The 21,796-nt window shown below is 44.0% G+C and overlaps 1 protein-coding gene across 4 annotated transcripts in view; it reads left to right on the top strand.

The window, feature by feature from the left end:
• Nucleotides 1-21,796, top strand: part of CNTN4 (contactin 4) — a 770,042-nt gene that overhangs the window by 220,030 nt on the left and 528,216 nt on the right. For 2 of the 4 annotated variants that reach the window (XM_029601494.1, XM_029601490.1), the window contains exon 1: nt 12,930-13,065. The exons of 1 other annotated variant lie outside the window; for it this stretch is intronic. The gene's annotated coding sequence lies outside the window, so the exon portion shown is untranslated. Of the gene's footprint in view, nt 1-11,560; nt 11,623-12,929; nt 13,066-21,796 lie in introns of those variants that run through there. One more of the 4 variants, XM_029601493.1, reaches the window with a different exon arrangement.

The raw sequence follows: 21,796 nt of genomic DNA, 5'->3' as shown, positions 1-21,796 counted from the left end.
CCTATACCCTGCCCCCCTTCACAAGAGAGCACTGTTCTGTTCGTACGTCTCACTCTGAATGTCAATGTGTCCCCTAACCCCTACACTAATACCGAAATCTAACCTCGAGTTACTAGGTGGGCCTCCCATAGAGATATAAATACCTATCTAGTGTGAGGGCATTAGAGCTAGGTTCTCTCTCTCTCTCTCTCTCTCATTTGATTAATCCTGGCCTGTATTCAATAGTGTGGCTGAGCTATTAAATATACCTCCAAAGTTATCTGGATTGTGACTCTTATTTCTGTCTATTTTCAGCCTCTAAAAAAAAAAAGTATTGTTCCCCCATTTTAACATATTTGCTATTTTTTCTTTCATTTGCAACTTTGCTCTCCTGACTACTTTCTTAGCTTCTCTGAGTTTTTGCAGTGGATTCTAAAATTAATCACAGAAGCTGTATTTTTGCTAGACAAGGATCCTGGAGTCATTTAGACCTTGTGTCCCCCAAAATGTGTCTCCAAATGAATGCATTTGATAATAGTCACCCAGGGCTGGTACAAGTGTATTTGGTGCCCTAGGCAAACCTTCTGCCTCGCACCTACACCCCTGCCCTCAGATCCCAGCCCCTGCCCTAGTCCTAGCCCTAGCCCTAGCCCTGAGCTCTCACCACCCCCAGCTCACCCACACAAGTACAAATTATGCATTTCTAATAAAAGTTTTACATGAAAAAGTACATTCAAAGTATGGTTTTCTGAGATAAAAATATCACTCATGCTAAAAGTCAAGAAAGATACTTGGAACCCATATAATATTAACACTATCGTAACATGTGTTGGGTGTAGGCTTGGCACTCAAAGCCACGTGTAAAGTGAATTACAATTACAATATAGTAAATATATCATACCAAAATAGCACTAACTGCCAACACTCAAATAGTAAGAGCCCTGCCTATGAAAAAGCAACACTGTAAATATTACACTAGGCCCTAAAACATCAATACACTTCCTATCAGAAAACAGAAAAAGCCTAGCTGCTATAGAACCCTACATAGAAATTTCATGCTAGCAGCGTACCCCAAGGTCAATCACACATGCAGAACACAGATAATCCCTCACCAAATACAGAATAAAAAGTCCATAAAGTAAAAATTAAAAATGTACAGACAAAAAATGAACTATAAACCACAACACTACACTCTGTATGCAGCACAATAATGGGAAAACAGAAACACTGCTATTCTTTATAAAATAAAGCAAAATTAAGAAATAAAAAGCATCAATAATCATAAAATGTTACAACTCCAGCTTCTGAAAAACAGCATATCAAATATTAACACCCAATGATTAAAACTAACAAGGATATAAAATGAACCACTCACCATATTTGGGAATTTTTGATTTCCAGATTCCTTGAGATTGTCGTGGATTAGCTGATGGGGTGAGGAGTTTGGGTTGTTGCACTCATACTTTCTCATTTCTCTCTCATATACATACACACATACACATTTGTTCTCTCACACACATATATACACAGGCTCTCCCACACGTATACACTCTACTACATACATACACACACACATGCTCTCTCACTCTCACACCTTCTCTCCCTCACATAAATACACCCTCATTCATTCAGGCAAGCGCTCTCTCTCTCTCTCTCTCTCACACACACACACACACACACATGTTCCTTGTCTTACTCACACACATATACCCTCACACAGGCTTCTACCTTCTCTCTAACTCACATGCTCACCCTTGCTCTCTCCTACACATACAATCCCTATCACTCATACACACAAATTCATACAAGCTCCCTCTCTCTCTTACTTATATACACACCCTCTCTCACAGAGGCTTCCTCTCTTTTTCACACACATCCTCCCTCTGTCTTTATCTCATACATCCCCTCACAGAGACACTCTTTGTCTCTTGCACACCAAGCACCCCTTAACACAGACTCCTTCACTCTCTGGTAAACACACCTTCATACAGGCTCCCTCTGTCACACACACATATTCACCCGGTCTGTTGCTCATACATAAGAACTTTCCATACTGGGTAAGACTGAGGGTCCATCAAGACCAGGATCCTGTTTCCAACAGTAGCCAATCCAGACTACAAGTACCTGGCAAGTACCCAAACATTAAATAGATCCTGTGCTTGTAATAGTAATAGCTAGTAATAGCAGTGGCTATTCCCTAAGGGCCGGATTTTAAATGCCCTGCGCGTGTAAATCTGGCCGGATTTACGCGCCCAGGTACCTCGCGCGCTGGCGCGCCTATTTTGCATAGGCCGCCGGCAGGCGCACAGCCCTGGGACGCGCATAAGTCCCGGGGCTTCGTAAAAGGGGCGGGGAGGGGGCGTGTCCGGGGCATGTCCGGGGGCGTGTCCGGGGTCAGGGGCGGTTTGGGCCGGGGGCCGGGGGCGTGGTGCCGGCCTGGGGGCGTGGTTGAGGCCTCCGGACCAGTCCCTGGGTCGGGTGATGGCGCGCCAGCAGCTCGCTGGCGCGCGCAGATTTACGTCTGCTTTCAGCAGGCGTAAATCTGCCAACAAAAGGTAGGGGGGGGGGTTAGATAGGGCCAGGGGGATGGGTTAGGTAGGGGAAGGGAGGGGAAGGTGCGGGGGGGGGGTGGAAAGAAAGTTCCCTCCGAGGCCGCTCTGATTTTGGAGCGGCCTTGGAGGGAACAGGCAGTGCACGCCAACCCCGGATTTTATAAGATACGCGCGTAAAATCCAGCTTACTTTTGTTCGCGCCTGGTGTGCGAACAAAAGTACGCGCTTGCGCAAAATTATAAAATCTACCCCTCAGTCAACTTGATTAATAGCAGTTTTTGGATTTATTTATTTTATTCTTCTTCAGGAACTTAACCAAATCTTCTTTAAATCCAGATACATTAACTTCCCTAAGCATTTCCTCTGGCAACGAATTCCAGAGCTTAATTGTGCATTCGGTGAAAAAGAATTTTCTCCGATTTGTTTTAAATGTGCTACTTGCTAACTTCATGGACTGCCCCCTAGTCCTTCAATTATCCGAAAGAGTAAATAACCGATTCACATTTACGCGTTCTAGACCTCTCATGATTTTAAAGACATCTATCATATCCCCCTTCAGCCGTCTCTTCTCCAAGCTGAACAGCCCTAATGTTTTTAGCCTTTCCTCATAGGGGAGCCGTTTCATACCCTTTCTCTGTACCTTCTCCAGTCCAGCTATATCTTTTAAGAAATGCGGTGACCAGAATTGCACACAGTACTCTAGGCATACAGAGGCATTATGACATTCTCCATTTTATTCACCATCCCTTCCTAATAATTCCTAACATTCTATTTGCTTTTTTGACAGCTCTGGGGCTGAAGTAAATTGCGCGCGCCGCTGTGTCGGAGGCCTCTAGCCCTCCCTCGCCCCCGGACCACCCCACCCTCGCCCCCGGTCTGCCCCTTTAGTAAAGCCCCGGGACTTGGATGCACCCCGGGGTTTTACGCGCGTCACCGGGCCTTTTGAAAATAGGCCCGGCGCATGTAAGCTGATTTACACACATAGAGCTTTGAAAATCCGGCCCTATGTCACCTAGATCTTTTTCCTGGGTGGTATCATCCAGTGTGGAACCCTACATCGTGTATCTATAGCATGGGTTATTTTTCCCTTTATGCATCACCTTGTACTTGTCCACACCAAATTTCATTTGCCATTTGGATGCCCAATCTTCCAGTCTTTCAAAGTCCTCTTGCAATTTTACACAATCCATATATGATTTAACTAATGTGAGTAATTTGTATTTATTTATTTATTTATTTATTTATTTGGGCGTTTTATATACCATTTCAAAAGAAGATCACAACGGTTTACAAAATCAGTATTCATATTCATGGTCAACGATCACATATTTTGTGTCAACGTTCGCTTTTTAGTTCTACCAACAGCGAATATTCTAGTTAATCATATATATTCTAGGATATCACAATAGCTGTTATATAATCGAGTTCACATTCATACATTTCATGGTAGACATAATAGTAAATACAAGTTCTAATTCTACTCACAATACACTTTAAATCATTCATTATTTATTGCTTGCTTCGCTAACACTGTCTCTGGTACTGACTTGCTGCATATTGGTATTTTACATTAAATCGAATGCATTTCAGTTCACGCTTGAAATTCTTTCTTTCTCTTATCTGCCGTATTGATTTAAGAAGTGAGTTCCAGAATTTGGGGTCTGCTATGGAAAACATTTTACACTAAATTGTATGAATTTCTAAAGAGCCATGTTTTCAGTTTGCGCTTCAAATTTTTTCTTTCTGTTATCTAACTTATTGACTCAGGAAGTGAGTTCCACAATTTGGGGCCTACTATGGAAAACATTTGGTCTCTTGTTTGTGCTCGATGTGTGTTCTGAGTGGAGGGTACCATTAGGAGACCTTTGTTTTGTGATCTTAGGTCTCTCTGTGGTGTGTAGAGTTGAATTATTACTCCTGAAAAACATGGGCTAATATTGATGATATCGAAGATTAGAGATAATTCTTTGTAATGAATTCTGGATTGTAAAGGTAGACAGAGCAATCAGCGAGGGGATGATATGTTCAATTTTCCTTGTTCCTAGTAAGAGTGATCTGTAAATTTCATCAGCTCATTCATTGTATCCCTTTCCAGATAATTTGCAAATATATTGAAAAGCATAGGTCCTAGTACAGAGCCCTGAGGCACTCCACTGTTTACCTTTTTCCACTGAGAAAACTGACAGTTTAATCCCACTCTCTTTCTTGTCTTTTAATTAGTTTGCAATCCATGAAAGGACATCGCCTCCTATTCCATAACTTTTTAATTTCTTAGAAGCCTCTCATGAGGGACTTTGTCAAACTCCCTCTGAAAATCCAAATACACTATATTCATTGGTTCACTTTATCCACATGTTTAACCCCTTCAAAAAAATGTAGATTTGTGAAGCAAGACTTCCCTTGCGTAAATCCATGCTGTGTTCCATTAAACAGGCTCCAGGCTCACCGGTCTATAGTTTCCCGGATCAACCTGGAGCCCCTTTTAAATATTGGGGTTACATTGGTCACCCTCCAGTCTTCAGGTACAATGGATGATTTTAATGATAGGTTACAATTTTTTACTAACAGATCTGAAATTTCGTGTTTTAGTTCTTTTAGAAACCAGGAGTGTATACCATCTGGTCCAGGTGATTTGCTACTCTTTAGTTTGTCAATCTGCCCTACTACATCTTCCAGGCTCACCGTGATTTGGTTCAATTCATCTGAATCATCACCCTTGAAAACCATCTCTGATACCGCTATCTCCCCAACATACTTATTAGTAAAAACGGAAGCAAAGAATTAATGTAGTCTTTCGATGATAGTCTTGTTTTCCCTAAGAACACCTTTAACCCCTCAATCATCTAACAGTCAACCAACTCTCTTGCAAGTTTTCTGCTTCAGATTTATTTTATTTTATTTAAATTTTTTGTATACCGCTTTTTCAATGGAGGTAGATCGAAGCGGTTTCCAATGAAAACATTCATAATAAAATATAAAACATAACAGATATTTTTTGAAAAGGTTTTATTATGAGTCTTTGCCTCTAGGGCCAACTTCATTTCAAATTCTGTCTTAGCCTGTCTTATCAATGTTTTACATTTAATTTGACAATGCTTATGCTTTTTTTTTTTTTTTTTTTTTAATGATGCACAATCGGCAAACCTTTTCTATTGCAAAGAAATCAATAGAACTAAGGGGCATGTAATGAAACTCCAGGGAGGATGATTGAGAAACAACGTCAGGAAATATTTCTTCACGGAGAGGGTGGTGGATGCCTGGAATGCCCTTCTGGAGGAGATGGTGAAGACTAAAATTGTGAAGGATTTCAAAGGGGCATGGCATAAACACTGTGGATCCCTAAAAGTTAGAGGATGAAAATGAAGAAAAGAGTTCATGAGGTAACTTGCTGGTGTGGCGGTTATTACCCTTAAACTATAAGTCTGATACTTCTGATGCAACTCCAACATTGCTCTTTATGTTTTGCCCCCAATACAAATACAGAGGAGAACCAAATATGGACAATAATGACATCTTTATTGTAAGGAAAATTAGTCTTTGGTTTACAAGATATTGGTGGAAGGAAAGAGAACAGTACACAGAGTGCAGTGTCGGACTACTCTCCAAACTCCTTGAAAGAATATTTGCTAAGCTCCGTCTTATATACACAATTCCATCTAGCAATATAGTACTGTCTGACCTTTTTTGGCCCTTCTTTCAAGTGCTGTCTGTCTCCTTGTAATTTTCCAGACAAGCTAGAAACTGCTTGTGAAAATACTTCCTTTTTTCTCCCTCCCAACATCTGTCCTCTTTCGCATGCCCACAAACAAGCTTAGCTCTTGGGAAACGTCTTGCTCCAAAATGTATTGCTTCACTATCTGCTATTAGCAGAACCTCCTTTTTTCTCACAGCTGTAGTTCTTCTCCTTGCCCACTCAGATTTCCACATACTGGGTTTGTGGACTCTGGCTCATTCTGTCTGACCTTAGCTGTTCACTGGTCAGCATTTTGCACTCTCTGATTCAACGGCAGGGAGGAAAGAGGAAAAGGGGAATTAGATAGACGATAAAAATAAAGAAAAGAGTACATGGGGTTAACTTGCTGGTATGGCGGCTACTACCCCAATAAGCCTTCATGCTGTTGATGCAACTCCATCATTCTCTCTGCTTCAGTGGCAAGAGGTGATGGGCAATTGGACTCAAACAGCAACCAAGATGACCTCTGGCTTGATGGTCAGGGAAGCTGTTAGGGATGGGGGAATTGTATGGAACAGGCAGATGCAGCCGTTAGCTTGCTGGGCAGACTGGATGGACCATTTGGTCCTATTTTGTCATCATATCTATATTTCTATGTTTCTATGTTCTTCAGAAGGATCCTTTTTCCAGTTTTTGAAAGATCTTTTTTTTTTTTTTTTTGCTAAAATTGTTGCGATTCTGGCCGTGAGCACGGCAGCCAGGCCGTTACCCCTGGGCTCCCGGTCCTGCTCCTGCTTCCAGAGGGCTGTTTGCGGCCTGTTTGGCGGCGTCCCCACTGGGGCTGCGCCGCTGCGAGCTCTCCCATGGATGCCCTGCTCCTAGGCGCGCGCGCGTGCCACTTGGACGCTTTTCTAGGCCGTTTCCCGCCAGTGCTGACTCCGCCCAAATCCTGACGTCAGACGCCGCAGCCTTGATAAGCCGACCGCGGCCATCCAGTCTTCGCCTTGTAACGGGTTAGCCTCCTGGTTCCCTGTTGCGTTGTGCCCCGGAGCGACTCGCCTTGTTTCATCACTCCGTTCCTGCTACAGTACCTGCTTGGTTCCTGCTTGCCTGCTACAGTTCCTGCCTGGTTCCAGTACCTGAGTCTTGCCACAGTTCCCACCTGGTTCCAGTTCCCGACTCTTGCCACAGCTCCTGCCCGGTTCCAGTTACCGAGTCTTGCTACAGTTCCTGCTTGGTTCCCGTTCTCCTGCCTGCCTGTTCCCACCTCAGTTCCACTATTCGCCTAAGTCCCAGCAGCCGGGCCCCTACGGGCTCCTCCCGGGGGGGGGCTCCGGCTTCCAGGGGTGATACCTCACCTAAGTCCCAGTGGCTGGGCTCCTACGGGCTACACCCGGGGGAGCACCAGCTTCCAGGGCGAAGAGCATCATCTACCTCCTGCCAGATGTCCGCCTCCCGACCTGCTCATATCGAGAGACATTAGAACACCTTATCCCAGTCTCTTGCAGGTCGGCCCAAGGGTCCACTAAACAGAGACTCCCATAACAAAACTAGCCTCTTTCACCTCACCTTTTAACCTTGCTGGTAATTGTTTGGTCTTCCTTACACATTTCTTAATGCATGGACTATATCTGGATTGTGCTTCTAAGATGATGTTTTTAAACAGTGTCCATGCCTATTGTACACTCTTGACCTTTGCAGCTTTACCTTTCAGTTTTTTTCTGTTTTCCTCATTTTCTCAAAGTTTCCTTTTTAAAGGTTTAGTATTAGAGCTGTAGATTTATATATTGTCCCCCTTCCAGTCATTAGTTCAAATTTGATCAGGAGCACTATTGCCAGGTGGCCCAACCACCGTTACCTCTTTCACACATGGAGCAGCAAGCATTTCAAAGAATGCCATCCTGGAGGTTCTGGATTTCAGCTTTCTACCTAAAATCCTAAATTTGACTTTCAGAACCTCCCTCCCACATTTTCCTATGTTGTTGGTGCTCACATGTACCATGGCAGCCAGCTCCTCAGCACTGTCTAAAATCCTATCTAAGTGATGTGTGAGGTTCAGCACCTTCGCACCAGGCAGGCAGGTTACCAGGCAATCTTCATGTCCACCAGCCACCCAGCTCTCTACATTTCTAATAATCAAGTCGGCCGACCTAACTCTTCCCTCCTGAACAGTAGCCCTGGTAGACTCATTTTCGGTGTGAGAGGGCAATGCATCACCTGGAGAGCAGGTCCCTTTTATATGATTACGTCCTGCTACATCAGGGAATTGCTCTCTGACCAAGAGATCTTCCTGATCCAAGGCAGCACCAGGATTGTCAGACTGGAGTTGGGACTTGGCTACTATGTCCCTGAAGGTCTCATCTATATACCTCTCTGTCTGTCTCAGCTCCTCCAGGTCTGCCACTGTAGCTTCCAGAGATCGGACTCATTCTCTGAGAGACAGGAGCTCTTTGCACCAGATGCACATATACAACCTATTACTGGTGGGTAAAAAATCATACACGTGACACTCAAAGCAAAAGACTAGAAGGCCCCCCTCTTGCTGCTGGATTGCTGCCTTCATCTTAATTTAGTTGAGTTCCTAGTTAAGTTTAAGTTGCTATATGAGTAAGAATGTGTACAATTAGAGTCCTCTGAATTTATTGGTGTATTCACTATTAATCTGGTAGTGATCTACAAGGGGATGATAAAAATTTCAATAAGGGCTGGTACAATAGTGTGATTTAGCCTGCACTATTTTACCTCTCCTCAAACTTTAAGTCCTAAGATTTCCCAAAGCAATACTTACTGATCCTCTTTGGCCACCAGCAAGATGATCTTCACCTCTCAATGCTCCCACTGGATTGAGAGGTTTGAGTTTCACACACCATTAGGCTTTGACCTCTGGAGTTCTCTCCCGGGACTGCTGGCAATGGTATGCAGATCAGCCTTCCAGTCCTCTTCTGCTGCAAGGGTGCAGGGCCTCTGGAAACTGGGGCAGTGGAGTTCAAACCCTGGATCACTCGCTGTGACATTTGGAGTCCTCTCCCAGGAGCTGCTAGGAACGGTATGCAGATGAACCTTCCTGTCCTCTTCTGCTGTAAGTCCCTCACACAAGCTCCCTCTCACTCTCATACATAAACAGGCATGCTCCCTCCCTCACACACACACACACACAGAGGGATTCTCATTCTCTCACACACACACAGACAAATAGAGGCATCCTCATTCCCTTTTATATACTCACACATATACATAGAGACACCCTTCCAATCTCTCTCTGGCTCACAGGCTCTCTCTTGGTCTCTCATTCTGGGCCTCTACTACTGCTTCTTTCTGCAGGTGGTAAGGGCTCCGCCCCCAGCCTCTCTCATCTATCTTTGGCTGTTCCCCAGCCTCTCTCTCTCTCTCTCTCTCTCTCTCTCTTTTGCCGTGGGCAGGATGGGCTCCACCCATGGCTCTCCCTGTCTGTCTTCTATTGCAGGTGGGATGTGCTCCACCCGCAGCCCTGCCAGGTCTAATCTTCAGCCACGAGTGGGATGGGATCTGCTCACAGCCCCACCGGGCCTGTCTATTAATCTCTGCTCACAACCTGCCAGAACTATCTTTGACCGCAAGCAGGATGGGCTCCGTTCGCAGACCCACAAAATTATTCTTTGCCATCCCCAACTGGTCAGTGATCTAGGTGACCGCCTAGTACACCTAGAGGAAGCACCGGCCCTGACGCCACCAAGCAGAGATTTTCTGTTTTGAGATCTTTTGACAGTGCTTTGGGGATTTTGTGTGCAAGTGATGCATGCAGTGTCAAGAAAACAGATAGACAGAGACTGGAGATCCAAGCAAAAATGATAAAGATGTTCCAGGTATTTTGTGATATAAACCAGCTTCAGATGATTACTAGCATCTTTGGGGTTAAAATGAAATCTGCCAGGTTACAGTAAAACATCTCAAAAAAATTTTCTCTATCCTGGAGCAATTTCAACACTCACATTTTCCCCCAACTCCACAGCTGCTTGCTGTGTGTTTGAAATCTGCAATCTGTAGTTTTTATAGATATGCTCATCTGTCCTATTTACTGCTACATTACTTTCTATCTTCTCTGTATTTCTAAAACTTAACAATAAACAGAAAATCCTTTCTGAGTTTTCAAGTAAAAAGAAACCTTTTTTGCTTTAATAAATCTTGTGACATCACTCGTGAGATTTTGCTAATTCTTGTCTGTGTCCTGAGCTTATGGGATTTTGGTGCTTTTAATAAAAAGAAGGTTGCAGACAGCACACAGCTGGAGGCTTCAGTACATTCTTGGTTATTTTTCAAACAATGTGCCTATGAGGGAGGAATCCCAGCAAGGCGTGATAGAAGTGCAGCAAGCTCTGTGCTAATGAACACCTGCAGCAGTGTTAGAGACCAGAACTAAATAATGACCTGAGGAGGACAGGGAAAAAAATAGAAATCAGCCTTAATCACTCAGCTGGGGTCCAGGAATTGGAGGGTCATGCAATACTAGAAAAGAAGAAGAAGAAGATGCTGTACATGGAGAGATCCTACAGGACACAATAAGCACAGCCTGCCCTCCATAGCTCCTGGGCCAAGCTTTGCGCGTTAGTGGGTTAATTGTTGTTAATGTGGTACAATCTCTGGTGCTGGGATGGTAAGCGTGGGGGTTGAGGCTAGTTTTGGGGCACTGAGTACTCTGCAGCCAGGACTAGTGAAGTGAGCAGTGCCAACTCTGGAGCTAGCATAGCAAGTGATGCATTTGCATTTGGGGCCATGAGCAGTATAGATCCAGCCGGGGCAACAAGAGGAGTGAATGTTGGTGTTGGGGCAGGGAGTGGTACTGGTGCAGCGAGTAGCGTGGGGGCTCAGAATGGAGTGATATGGTCTCTGGTCTTAGAGTGGTGAATGGTATAATTTGTGGGACTGGGTCCATGAGTGATTGTGATTTCTGTGACTGGTTCCTGCCTATGGCATTCTTTTGCAGGGGATCTTAGATTCTTCACATCCTCATCGACATTCTCCACAAAGGTACAGAATTGCTTGTTTGCTATGAATATTGTCTGTGGTGTTTTTTGGTTGTTTTTTTTTAATATTGCACTATGTCTATTAGTATATTCTGTAAGTATGACATATCTTCATTTATTGTTGTAATATATAGGATCCTCTTTTTGTGATAAGCTGATGGTTTATTGATAGCACTGCATTGCAGCTTATTTAGTATAAGTGGAATTGCAATATTTTAAATAGATGACAAATGCTTTTTATTATTATAAACACTGCTTCAGCTGAGGGTCAACTCTTTAATTATAGCTTGTAATTTGGAAGAGATTATTCTCAGCTATAGGTGAATTCAGAGTAGCTGCCATTGTACAGACCTTTCCAGGAATATGACCTGTTGGACTGTGCACCTCATGAAGTATGGCCAAGCCAAAGATGGGACAGGTAGCAGAAAACAGAATGTGTCAGAGGTGTAGACTTGGTGTGTAGAGCATGGGAGGGATTTGTGTGCAGGACGGGCATGGAACTAGTGTGAGGTGTAGCCATCGGAATGGGTGTGCAGAGTGGATAAAGTGTGCTGTGCACAGGATTAGCAGGAAGAACATGGGTTGTTTGTATGGAATATGGAAATGATGGCCAGAATACAGGGTCATCACTGCAGCACTGCCTAACACGCTCTCAGTAGGCTGAATGCTAGTATAGTTCCATGAAGAACTGTTGATTAATTAACCTATTTTTGTCTTGACCTGATTCAGCCATTGCACAGCAGAAGTGAGAACATATTAGCAATGCAATAGGATAAAAATAGTGAGTATAACATACCACATCAACTAATCTATAGGCAAAAATGTCTTATTTTAATGCCCTTCAAAGTTTGTCCTAAAGAAACCTGCCTAATGTTAGGATCAACACCTCTAGTGCTCGGCAGACAGATTTACACATTTCCCTATAGTCTGCTTCCAGTACAATGCAGAATAATCTGTGATTCGCCATGCTGAGGTACACACTGATGGTAGCTGCAGTAGTGATGGAGCCCTCTGCGATGGTTTGTTCAGAGATTTCTGGAGCTACTAGAAGGTTGCTATGAACTAAAGCAGCATGGACTCGGGGGAGTATGACTATCACCGTACCCAGAGGGATGTGTGAGCCTGAGACATACTGTTCACACAACAAACTACAGAGAGCACAGGAAAACTAAGAAACATTTATCAGGCTAATGAATGGGTTAAACTAGCAATCTGTACTGTATGTGTGGGCAGTGTGTGTTTACTTTCATCACTTCTCAATACTGTGTGTGGGCAGTGTGTTTATATTCATCACTTCTCGGCCTCTTTTTTGGCTAAGATCAAACGTAAGGTCCAAGTCAGGAGCTGAAGGCGGTCATGGCCTTTGATTGAGAACCCTTATAACCTGAGGTGTTAACGCCATGCTACCCCACCCCCACAGGGTCACAAAAAAAACCAAAACAGTGGGCCTCAATGTTAGTGTATGCAAGGTGTTAGTGTCTTCATCCTGTACATGTGATAGTTTGTGAATCTTCCTCCCCAGGCTCCACCTTGTGACCCTCTCACCAGCCATGTGCTGAGAGAACCCTGCTTGTTGAAATCTCCCCCGTACTAAAGCTTCCTAGCAGCAGAAAAGAATGAATCTGAGCAGAGCTGTGCAGCTCTCACTACACCCCTCTCTCTCTCTCGAGTCATGTGCTAATCGTGCTGCTCCTAAGGGACTGGCAGGACGCCTGTGCACTGCCAGCTGCCGCAGCCCCACTCTCCTGCCACCCTTTCCTTCTTGTAGACACGGTAAGAAGGACCTGCTGCCTTTCCCACCAGCTGGCCTGGATTTGCTGGCTCACGTTAGAGAGGACCAGGAGCATCTGACTCTAGCCCTGTAAGTAAAGGTTTTCCTCTCTCTTAGTAGATGTGCACTTACAAGCATTGAGATTTTTTTTCTATGCAGCTTGTACTTTATCTGCTTGCACAAGTGGATGAAGCTTGTAGGTTTTTTTTTTCTCCTGCATATTTTGAGCTCTCCAGTAATTGATTAATTGCATCCCGGTCAGTTGCTAGTTAACAGTATCCTGAAGCTGTGAAAGTGTTATTGCCGCTTGCATGAAAAGCTGTCAGACAGCGTCCCAGCACCTGCGCCATACCTGCGTGTGGAGATCCATGCAGACAGGTACCGTGCAGGTGACTTGCTCTAGGGCATGGATGAAAGAGTCGAGAAATCGCTACTGTTTGGAAAGAATACGGTCTGAGGGTTTTGTATCTGTTGTTGCATCAGAGATTTGATAGATGCTGTAGTGGTACACTGTATCAGGACTGATGGCAAGTGTAAGATAAGTGCGATTGTACAAAACTCCAATGAGTCTTACCATTTTATAGCATGTGTTATAGAAACCTTAAGGAGAAGCTGCAGCTGCTGGTTCCTGTATGCTGTATAGATCATATATTATGTTTCAGGACAGAGAATTCATGCCTTTGATTAACAGAACATAAGATTCGAAGTTTGTGTACAATAAGCTGCAACTTACAAGTGCTACAGAACTTAGCATCGGTGCCCAGTAGGTGTGGATGACACCAAGTGCTGCTGAATCAATGCTTATCCTGTGGATTTTGTAAATCACAGGTGCAGCTATTGTGTAATATAAGTTTCCTGAATACAGTTTAATTACCATATTTTAAAAATAGCTATATCACCAATACCAGCAAGGTGATTTCATGGAAGCATGAACATAAGAATAAATCAGGCACATAAATATATAAAAACCAGCTTCATGTAAATTTAAAAAAAACTCTAGTTTGGAAATGAACACGTCTTCAATGACCTTAAACCACAAGTACCGGCATTCAGCACTCGTGCAACTATTCCAGCGTGGCATTTTCTGTTCAGATAGGCTTGGGGGAGGGGAGAGCCAGCCAGATTGTGGGGAGGGGTGAGGAGGCTGGAAGGAGACCCCCAACTGTGGGGAGGGAGCCAGGGAGGAGAGAGGGCCCCCTGGTTGTGGGAAGGGAGCCAGGTGAAGGAGGGAGATGGCTGCATTGGAGGTAGCCAAATTTGAGAGCAGGAGAGGACCCATGGCCATAGGTGCCAGGCCTGTGGGTGCTTGAGGGGTGTGCAGCCTCAAAAATCTCACTTTGTTTGTTTGTTTTGGGTTCCTTTCCCCAGGTTTCATTTCATTGAATGTTTATTTTGTTTCTGTTTCTTTGCAAAAATGAAATAAACATAAAAATACTCCCGAAATGGGACCTCCCCAGACCCCCCCCCCCTCCTCGCCATACCCCCTCACTCTCCCCCAAAAAAAGTCTTGGGGCCAGGAAACACCCCGGCCCCCACTTGCTCTGTCCTTGGGGCTCCAAGTGAGCAGGAGGGATGCCCACTCGCCTCTTGCTCCGTTGTCATCCGCATGGCAGCAATGGTGCCTGTCAGCCTTAAGACTGGCACCATAGTATGATGTTAAAATACAGTATATGGCCTTCCAAGAAAATAGCACTAGCCAGCCCTGAGAAGCACCATTTTGATATCACACTATGGCTGACAGTAGGGAGAAGAGGATACAAGCTGGGAGAGAGGGCATGGACATGGCCTACAGCAGCCTTGTTCCCTGGCTCAGCCTGGTAGCAGCAGCTACTGTCAGGTTGGGATGACATGAAGTACCTCAAATTCTAGGTGCCCGGGCAATCTGGCATCTAGGATTTTCCAGCCTTGTTTGCAGTTTTTTTGTTTTTTTTTTGAGCCAGAATTTCCTCCTCTTTCATGATTTGAGATTTATATGTTAAAAGAAAGGAAGAAATCTATCCACTGCTGAATTTTCCTGTATGAAGTTCAATATCACATTTGCTGTTGTTTTTCTGCTAGGACCTCAGCCAATAAATATTGTTGACTTTTACCTATGACTTGACCTTGTGTTTGAATTCTGATCGATCCCGGTAGTGCTGCACGAGGGATCAACTAGATAGGCCTTTGTCTTTTAGCAGGGGCTGGAAAAGATTATGGCTGCAGAATTTGGTCCTGATTCATCCTGTAATACTTTCAGTGTGTGAAGTGTGGCCGTGAACTCATAACCTGAAGAGTTTTGGAAGGAGCCATGGCAGTTTTGAAACCTTCTGCCTATGTGTGATAATCTCTGTACTAAGAGACAGCCATATTAAAGCACTGGGAGTACTGAGATAATGTGTTTCCCTGGTGGAATTGTCAGTGTTTTTATAATGGTGCAAAGCAGATGCAGCATCTGAGATGTGTGATCCCTTTATAAATTAAATAGTCGCAGATTCTCAGAAGGTGTGATGCCGTCTCAAGCACTCCTAGGATCGGCAGTTTACCTTCCACTCCATGTTGCTGGATTTAGAGGGGTTTTTTACACTCATCTAGCTGCCAATGTGTAAAGGGTTTCTCGTTATACCAACTGCACCTCTTGTTTCACTACAGTATTTAAGAACATAAGTGCCATGCTGGATCATGCCAAAGGTCCATTGAGCCTAACATCTTCTCTCCAGTAGTGGCCAGTCTGGGTCATTAGGAAATACCCAGCAGATCCCAAAGAGCAGATTAAATTCCTTTTTGCTCACTTCCAGGAATAAGTGATGGGTTTCCCCGAGTCCACCTGGCTAATAATTGTTTTTGGACTATTTCTCCAGGAAGTTGTGCAAACTCCTTTTAAACACAGCTAACTACCTTCATCACATTTTCCAGCAACAAATTCCATAGCTTGATTGTGCACGGAATAAAAAACTACTTTTTCTGATTTCTTTTTCATGGAGTGTCCCCTAGTTCTTGTACTATTGAAAAGGGTAAATAGCTGTCCTCATGTACCAGTTCCATCCACTCAGGATTTTATAAACCCTCTATCATACCCACTCTTGCTGGAGACAAGTGATTATGAGGCACTAAGTTAATATTGGTGCAATAAGTTTATTTTTGCTAGTTTTTAAATCTGTTTTTCACTTTCAGGGAAGAGTGTAAATTAATGTTATCCATTTTCGTAACAGCTGATTTTTCTTGCTGATTTCATGGGAGGCAACATTTGAGAAGCTTGAACTGCACCCTCTGTATACAATGATTAAATACATTATCCTGCATTGCCCTTTGGTGAGAGCATCCAGGGCTACTGCTTACTGCCACATTATTGCGGCTCATTGTGTCTGATGCAGGGTTACTGCTTATTACCACATTATTGCGGTTAACTGTATCTGATGCTGATTATTACCACATTATTGCGATTAACTGTATCTGATGCAGGGTTACTGCTTAGTGCCACATTATTACAGTTAACTATGTCTTAAGCAGGGATACTGCTTAATGCCACATTATTGTGGTTAACTGTGTAAGATGCAGGGTTATTATTTAGTGCCACATTATTGCAAATAACTGGGTCTGATCCATGTTTACTGCTTAGTGCCATTTTATTCTGGCTAACTGGGACTGGTCATAGCAGTTTTCTGGGATGGGGTAGCTAGGATTAAACTCCAGTGATGCCCCCCACCTCTGAAGTAGGGAAGAAGACAGGAGAGTGCCTAAGTTTTGCCATGCTGGGTCAGACCAAGGATTCATGAAGCCCAGCATCCAGTTTCCAGCAGTGGCAAATCCAGGTCAAAAGTACCTGGCAGGATTCCTAAGTTCAATAAATTCCAAGCTGCTTATCCCAGGGAGAAGAAATGGATTTCCCCAAGTCCACTTTAATAATGGTTTATGGACTTTTCTTGCCAGAACTTATATTTTAAACCTAGCTACACTAACAGCTTTTACCACATTCTCCCATAACGAATTCCAGAGTTTAATTATGTGTTGAGTCAAAAAGTATTTTCTCCTATTTGTCTTAAAATATATCATTTACGGGCCGATGCAGTAAAATGCGCAGGAGAGCTGGCACTCCGAGGTGAGCACCCGCTCTCCCGACTCATGCCCAGGCCACTCTCCTAGGCGCGTGATTCACTATGCAAATGAGGGCCCGCGCTAATAAGGAGGCGCTAGGGACATTAGCACGTCCGTAGCACCTCCTTATTGGCAGAAGCGGTGGCTGCAGGGCCGGCGGAACCACTAGGCGAGCTAGGCCTGTGCCTAGGGCGCCAAGACTTAGGGGGCGCCGCGGCAGGCAGCAGAATTTTGAAAGGGCAAAAAGTGCCCTTTCAAAATTCTGCCAGCCTTCGACTCGCCTAGATGGAGACCAAGCGTTGAGATTTAGGGGGCACCGCGGCAGGCAGCCAGCTCCCGACTCGCCCTGCCGCCCCGCCAGTGTTACCCTCCCGACCCCCTCTAGTGGTCCAGCAGAGGTCCCGGGAGCGATCTGCCACTCCCGGGGCCTCGGCTGCCACTAAGCAAAATGGCGCCGGTTACCTTCAGCCCCTATCATGTGACAGGGGTCAACCAATGGCACCGGTAGCCCCTGTGTCATGGTAGGGGCTGAAGGCCACCGGCGCCATTGTGCTTAGTGGCAGCCGAGGCCCCGGGAGCGGCAGATCGCTCCCGGGATCTCCGCTGGACCACTAGGGGGGTGTCAGGAGGGTGGCACTGGCGAGGAGGCAGGGCGAGTCGGGAGCTGCCTGCCTGCCGCGGCGCCCCCTAAGTCTCGGCGCCGATCTTCTTTCTGTGAGTGTGTGTGTATGTGAGAAAGGAATCTGCCATTTAAAAAAAATGAAATATGATAATGCATATAGCTGAACTTTTGAAAAGTTGGATGAAAGATAAAATTACTAAATTTTAAGCATCTCTCTTCTGGAAAATAAAATTTAACTTAAAGTGGGTAGAGACAAATACTAAAGCAAAAAAAAATTAAAGTATTTAAAATGTTCATCTCAGCAAAATCACAAATTTAAGATACTGATGCCAGGTGGGGTTTTTTTTTTTTTAAGCATAATTTAAGCATGAAGACTAGAATAGAATCTGAAATGGTTTTGATTTGTGTTTTTTTTTAAGCCTTTAAAAAATGTATATTTTTAAATGACTTAAGACTGGAATCTTCCCATTTAAAAGGGAAGCCGACCAAGGATGTCTTTCTGTTCCATATCTCCCACATGAATAATCATACGACTGATAGTTTGAAGAAAGACACTTGCTTTATTGCCTGGAAGCGTAAAACAAGAGAAGCTGTACTGTGTGGGTGGCTGTCCCTTGGGAGGACAGAACCTGAAGGAAGGGTGTCATTTCGCCTTTTGATAGAAATGTGGTTTTCTTATTTAACAGTTGGGAGCATCACTTTCACTTTAAGTAAAAGTGAAAAATGCTGCAAGTCTGAAAGCAAGGTGCTTCTGTGAGAGTGTAATATGTATGTGAGACAGGGAGGGTGCTTCTGTATGTGTGTGGTGTATATGTGAGTCAGAGAGGGTGCTTCTGTGGGTCAATGTGTGTGCGCGAGAGAGATGGAGCATGTTTTTGGCTGGCTTATGGCTGTGAGAGAGGGCATGTGTGTGATTGAGCCTGTTTGTAAGTGAGATAGAACACGTGTGTGATTGAAAGCCTGTGTGTAAGTAAGAGAGAGCGAGAGCATGTGTGATTGAGAGAGACTGGCCAGAGAGGTGACGTGTGTATGTGTGAGAAAGGCTGATCAGGGAGATGACTGGTGTGTGAGAGAGAGAAGAGACTGGTTGTGGTCCCTAAGGAAGAGGTCTGTGAGGACAGCTTCAGCAGCTACTGCTGCTTCTGGTATGGCCTGCAAGGGAAAGGAGTAGGAGAACTGCTGGAGAGGGTAAGTAAAGGTGGCTTTTTAAGTTCATTTTTCTTGATTGACTATCATTTTAATTATTGGGTAGTACGTGATGTGTCTGCTGTTTGAAATATTTTATTGGTGTTTGGTAAAGCTTTCAAAATTTGCATGTCTTTAATTATTGGATATTCTATTCATCAGCTGTTTTGAAATTATTTTATTTGTATGATTTTATAATTATGATTAATGATTTATATATCTTTATTTTATTGATTTGTTTCACAAGGAATGGTGAAATTTTTGTTTTTCCATTGTTACACTGTATAGAGTCTGTTGTGATGTGTTTTACAGTTCAGTTTGTCTGCACATTTCTATTTATACTTTATGTGGCTTTATTCTGTATTTGGTGTTCTGCATGCAAAGACTGAGATGAAGCATTCTTTTAGCATGTGGTTTCTCTGTAGGGATCTGTAGTAGCTTAGCCTGTTCTGTTCTCCTGATAGGAGGTGTATTGATATTTTAGATTCTGGTGTAATATTTTTGGTATTCTTTTTCATAGGTAGGGTTGTTATTCTTTGAGTGTTGGCAGATAGTATTGTGTTGATACGGGAGGACCATGCCGAAATATATCATAATAGGTATGATGCCATATGAATTCTAAGATGCGAAGTTTTCTTGTTGGCATCACAACAGTGCATGAAATTATCACAACAACTTGTATATTAATTTTACCTCAGAATGTCATTTTTCATGTAAAATATGTTATAAATGCATAATTTAAAATTGTGTATGGGGAGGGGACGCCAGACTGTAAGGTTTGCCTAGGGTGCCTAATACCCTTGCACTGGCCCTGGTTGGCTGTCAGCGGGTTTGACAGCCGACGCTTAATTTAACCGGCATCGATTGTCGAACCCGCTGACAGCCACGGATTCGGAAAACAGACGCCGGCAAAATTGAGAGTCTGTCTTCCAACTCATGGGCCGCAGGCAGATTTTTTTTTTTTGTTTATTTTTGGAGCCTCCAACTTAATGCTATGATATTAAGTCGGAGGGTGTAAAGAAAAGCAGTTTTTTCTGCTTTTCTGTACACTTTCTTGGTGCCGGCCGAAATTAACTCCTGCCTTTGGGGTAGGCAGTAATTTCAGAGAGTAAAACGTGCGGCTTGGCTGCACATTTTACTTTCTGTATCGCGCGGGACTAACAGGCTCATCAACATGCATTTGCATGTTGCGGGCGCTATTAGTTTCGGAGGGGGGGGGGGTGGCCGCGCGTTTTCCATGTGCTATTACCCCTTACTGTATAAGGAGTAAAAATAGCGCATCGAAAACGCGCGGCCAAACGGGGGCTAACAGTGCGCTCGGCCGGCACACCATACTGTATTGGCCTGTTAGTAACTTCATTGTATGTCCCCCTAGTCTTTGTACTTTTTGAAAGAGTAAAGAACTGATTTGCATTTACCCATTTCAAGCCACTCATTATTTTATAGCCCTCTATCATATCTCTGCTCAGAGAGGGGACAACATTTTAGGAACTGCTGTTCTGTCTGAATCCATGTCAGCTTCACTTTACAGACTCGCAGCCAGCACCGACTTTGCTTCTTGATGCGAGCTCCTTGCTACAGGCTTCAAGTCAGCTGCCTACTCCCCACCTAGTGAATCCAGCAAAGCTCAGCTCCCTGCATGAAGATTTAAACTCAATTACAAAGACTCAGAGAGGTCAAGGAAAAAATCTAATAAAGAGAACCAAGTCCCATCCCATACATGCATTCCTAATCTCCAGCATTCATGGGAACACGTCCCAGCTGTTTCAGCATGGCCATTCAGTCCTTTCGCTCGAGAGTTTGCAGGTGAAGTTATTATATTTCCCCAATTACAAGTGAGCAGACTGAGACACAGGGAGATAAAACGACTTTTCTGTTGTCTGGGATTAGAACTGAGGCGCCGGGAGATAAAGTGACTCAAGCATGGCCTTACAGAAAACGAGCGGCAGAGCCGGAATGAATGCTGAAGTGCCGCCGAGAACAGCAGCAGCAGAACAGTGACAGTGCAGCTGAGCATGCCTGGAGCTGTGAGTCTGACCTTCAGAACTTAACCTCATTCCTACTCCTACTGTTGAAAAATGTTTTAAATTCTGTAATTGTTTCAGAGCTGCACATGGTATATAGTCATCTCCAGATCCTTTCCACAGAAAGAATTTTGTGGTAGTAATCATGCTGGAAAAAATGTGCAGGGTCCTAACTGCTGCACAGAGAAATGAGAATGGCAGGAGGAATCTGTGGGAGAGAGGGAGATTTGTCTTCACGACATTTCTGAATATTTTAGAAAGCAACACAGTGAAATGCAATGACCAAGGGTCCCAAACTGCTTTACAGTCACATGTGAGAAACATATGAAATGTATGACTGCAACACATAGCTTCTTATAGGGCAATGTTGAGTGGAGTCATGTCCCTTAGGGGAGCAGAGAGAAATCTGGGTCCAACAAGGAAATGAGAAGGAGGAGGTGTCCCAGAGGAACATAAGAAGTGCCATGCTGGGTCAAACAAAGGCCCATCGAGCCCAATGACAATGGTCAGTTTGGGTCACTAATACCCAGTAAATCCCAAAAATTAGTTTTATTTCTTGATGCTCACTGTCAGGAATAAGCAATGGCTAATGTTTTATGGACTTTCCTCCAGGAATTTGTCCAAACACTTTTTATACCCCACTGTGCTGGTCGCCTTGACCACATCCTCTGCAAAACATTCCATAACTTGATTATACATTGAGTGAAAAAGGACCTTCTACGATTTGTTTTAAATCTGCTACCTAGTCTTAGTACAATTTGAAATGGTAAACACATGTTCCCTATTTACCCATTGTTTAAGTGCCATGCCATTTTTCATAACGCTTGTATATCCAGGGATACAAGAACACTTAGATTTTTGTATAATTTTTTATTGATCAATATAAGTATTCTTGGGAGATGCTGATGCCATGTCTCTG

Source organism: Rhinatrema bivittatum, chromosome 4 (genome assembly GCF_901001135.1).
Source record: "Rhinatrema bivittatum chromosome 4, aRhiBiv1.1, whole genome shotgun sequence".
In the NCBI taxonomy this organism is placed as follows: Eukaryota; Metazoa; Chordata; class Amphibia; order Gymnophiona; family Rhinatrematidae; genus Rhinatrema; species Rhinatrema bivittatum.
Note: the sequence above shows the minus strand (reverse complement) of the source record. Positions and strands in the feature narration are given on the sequence as shown.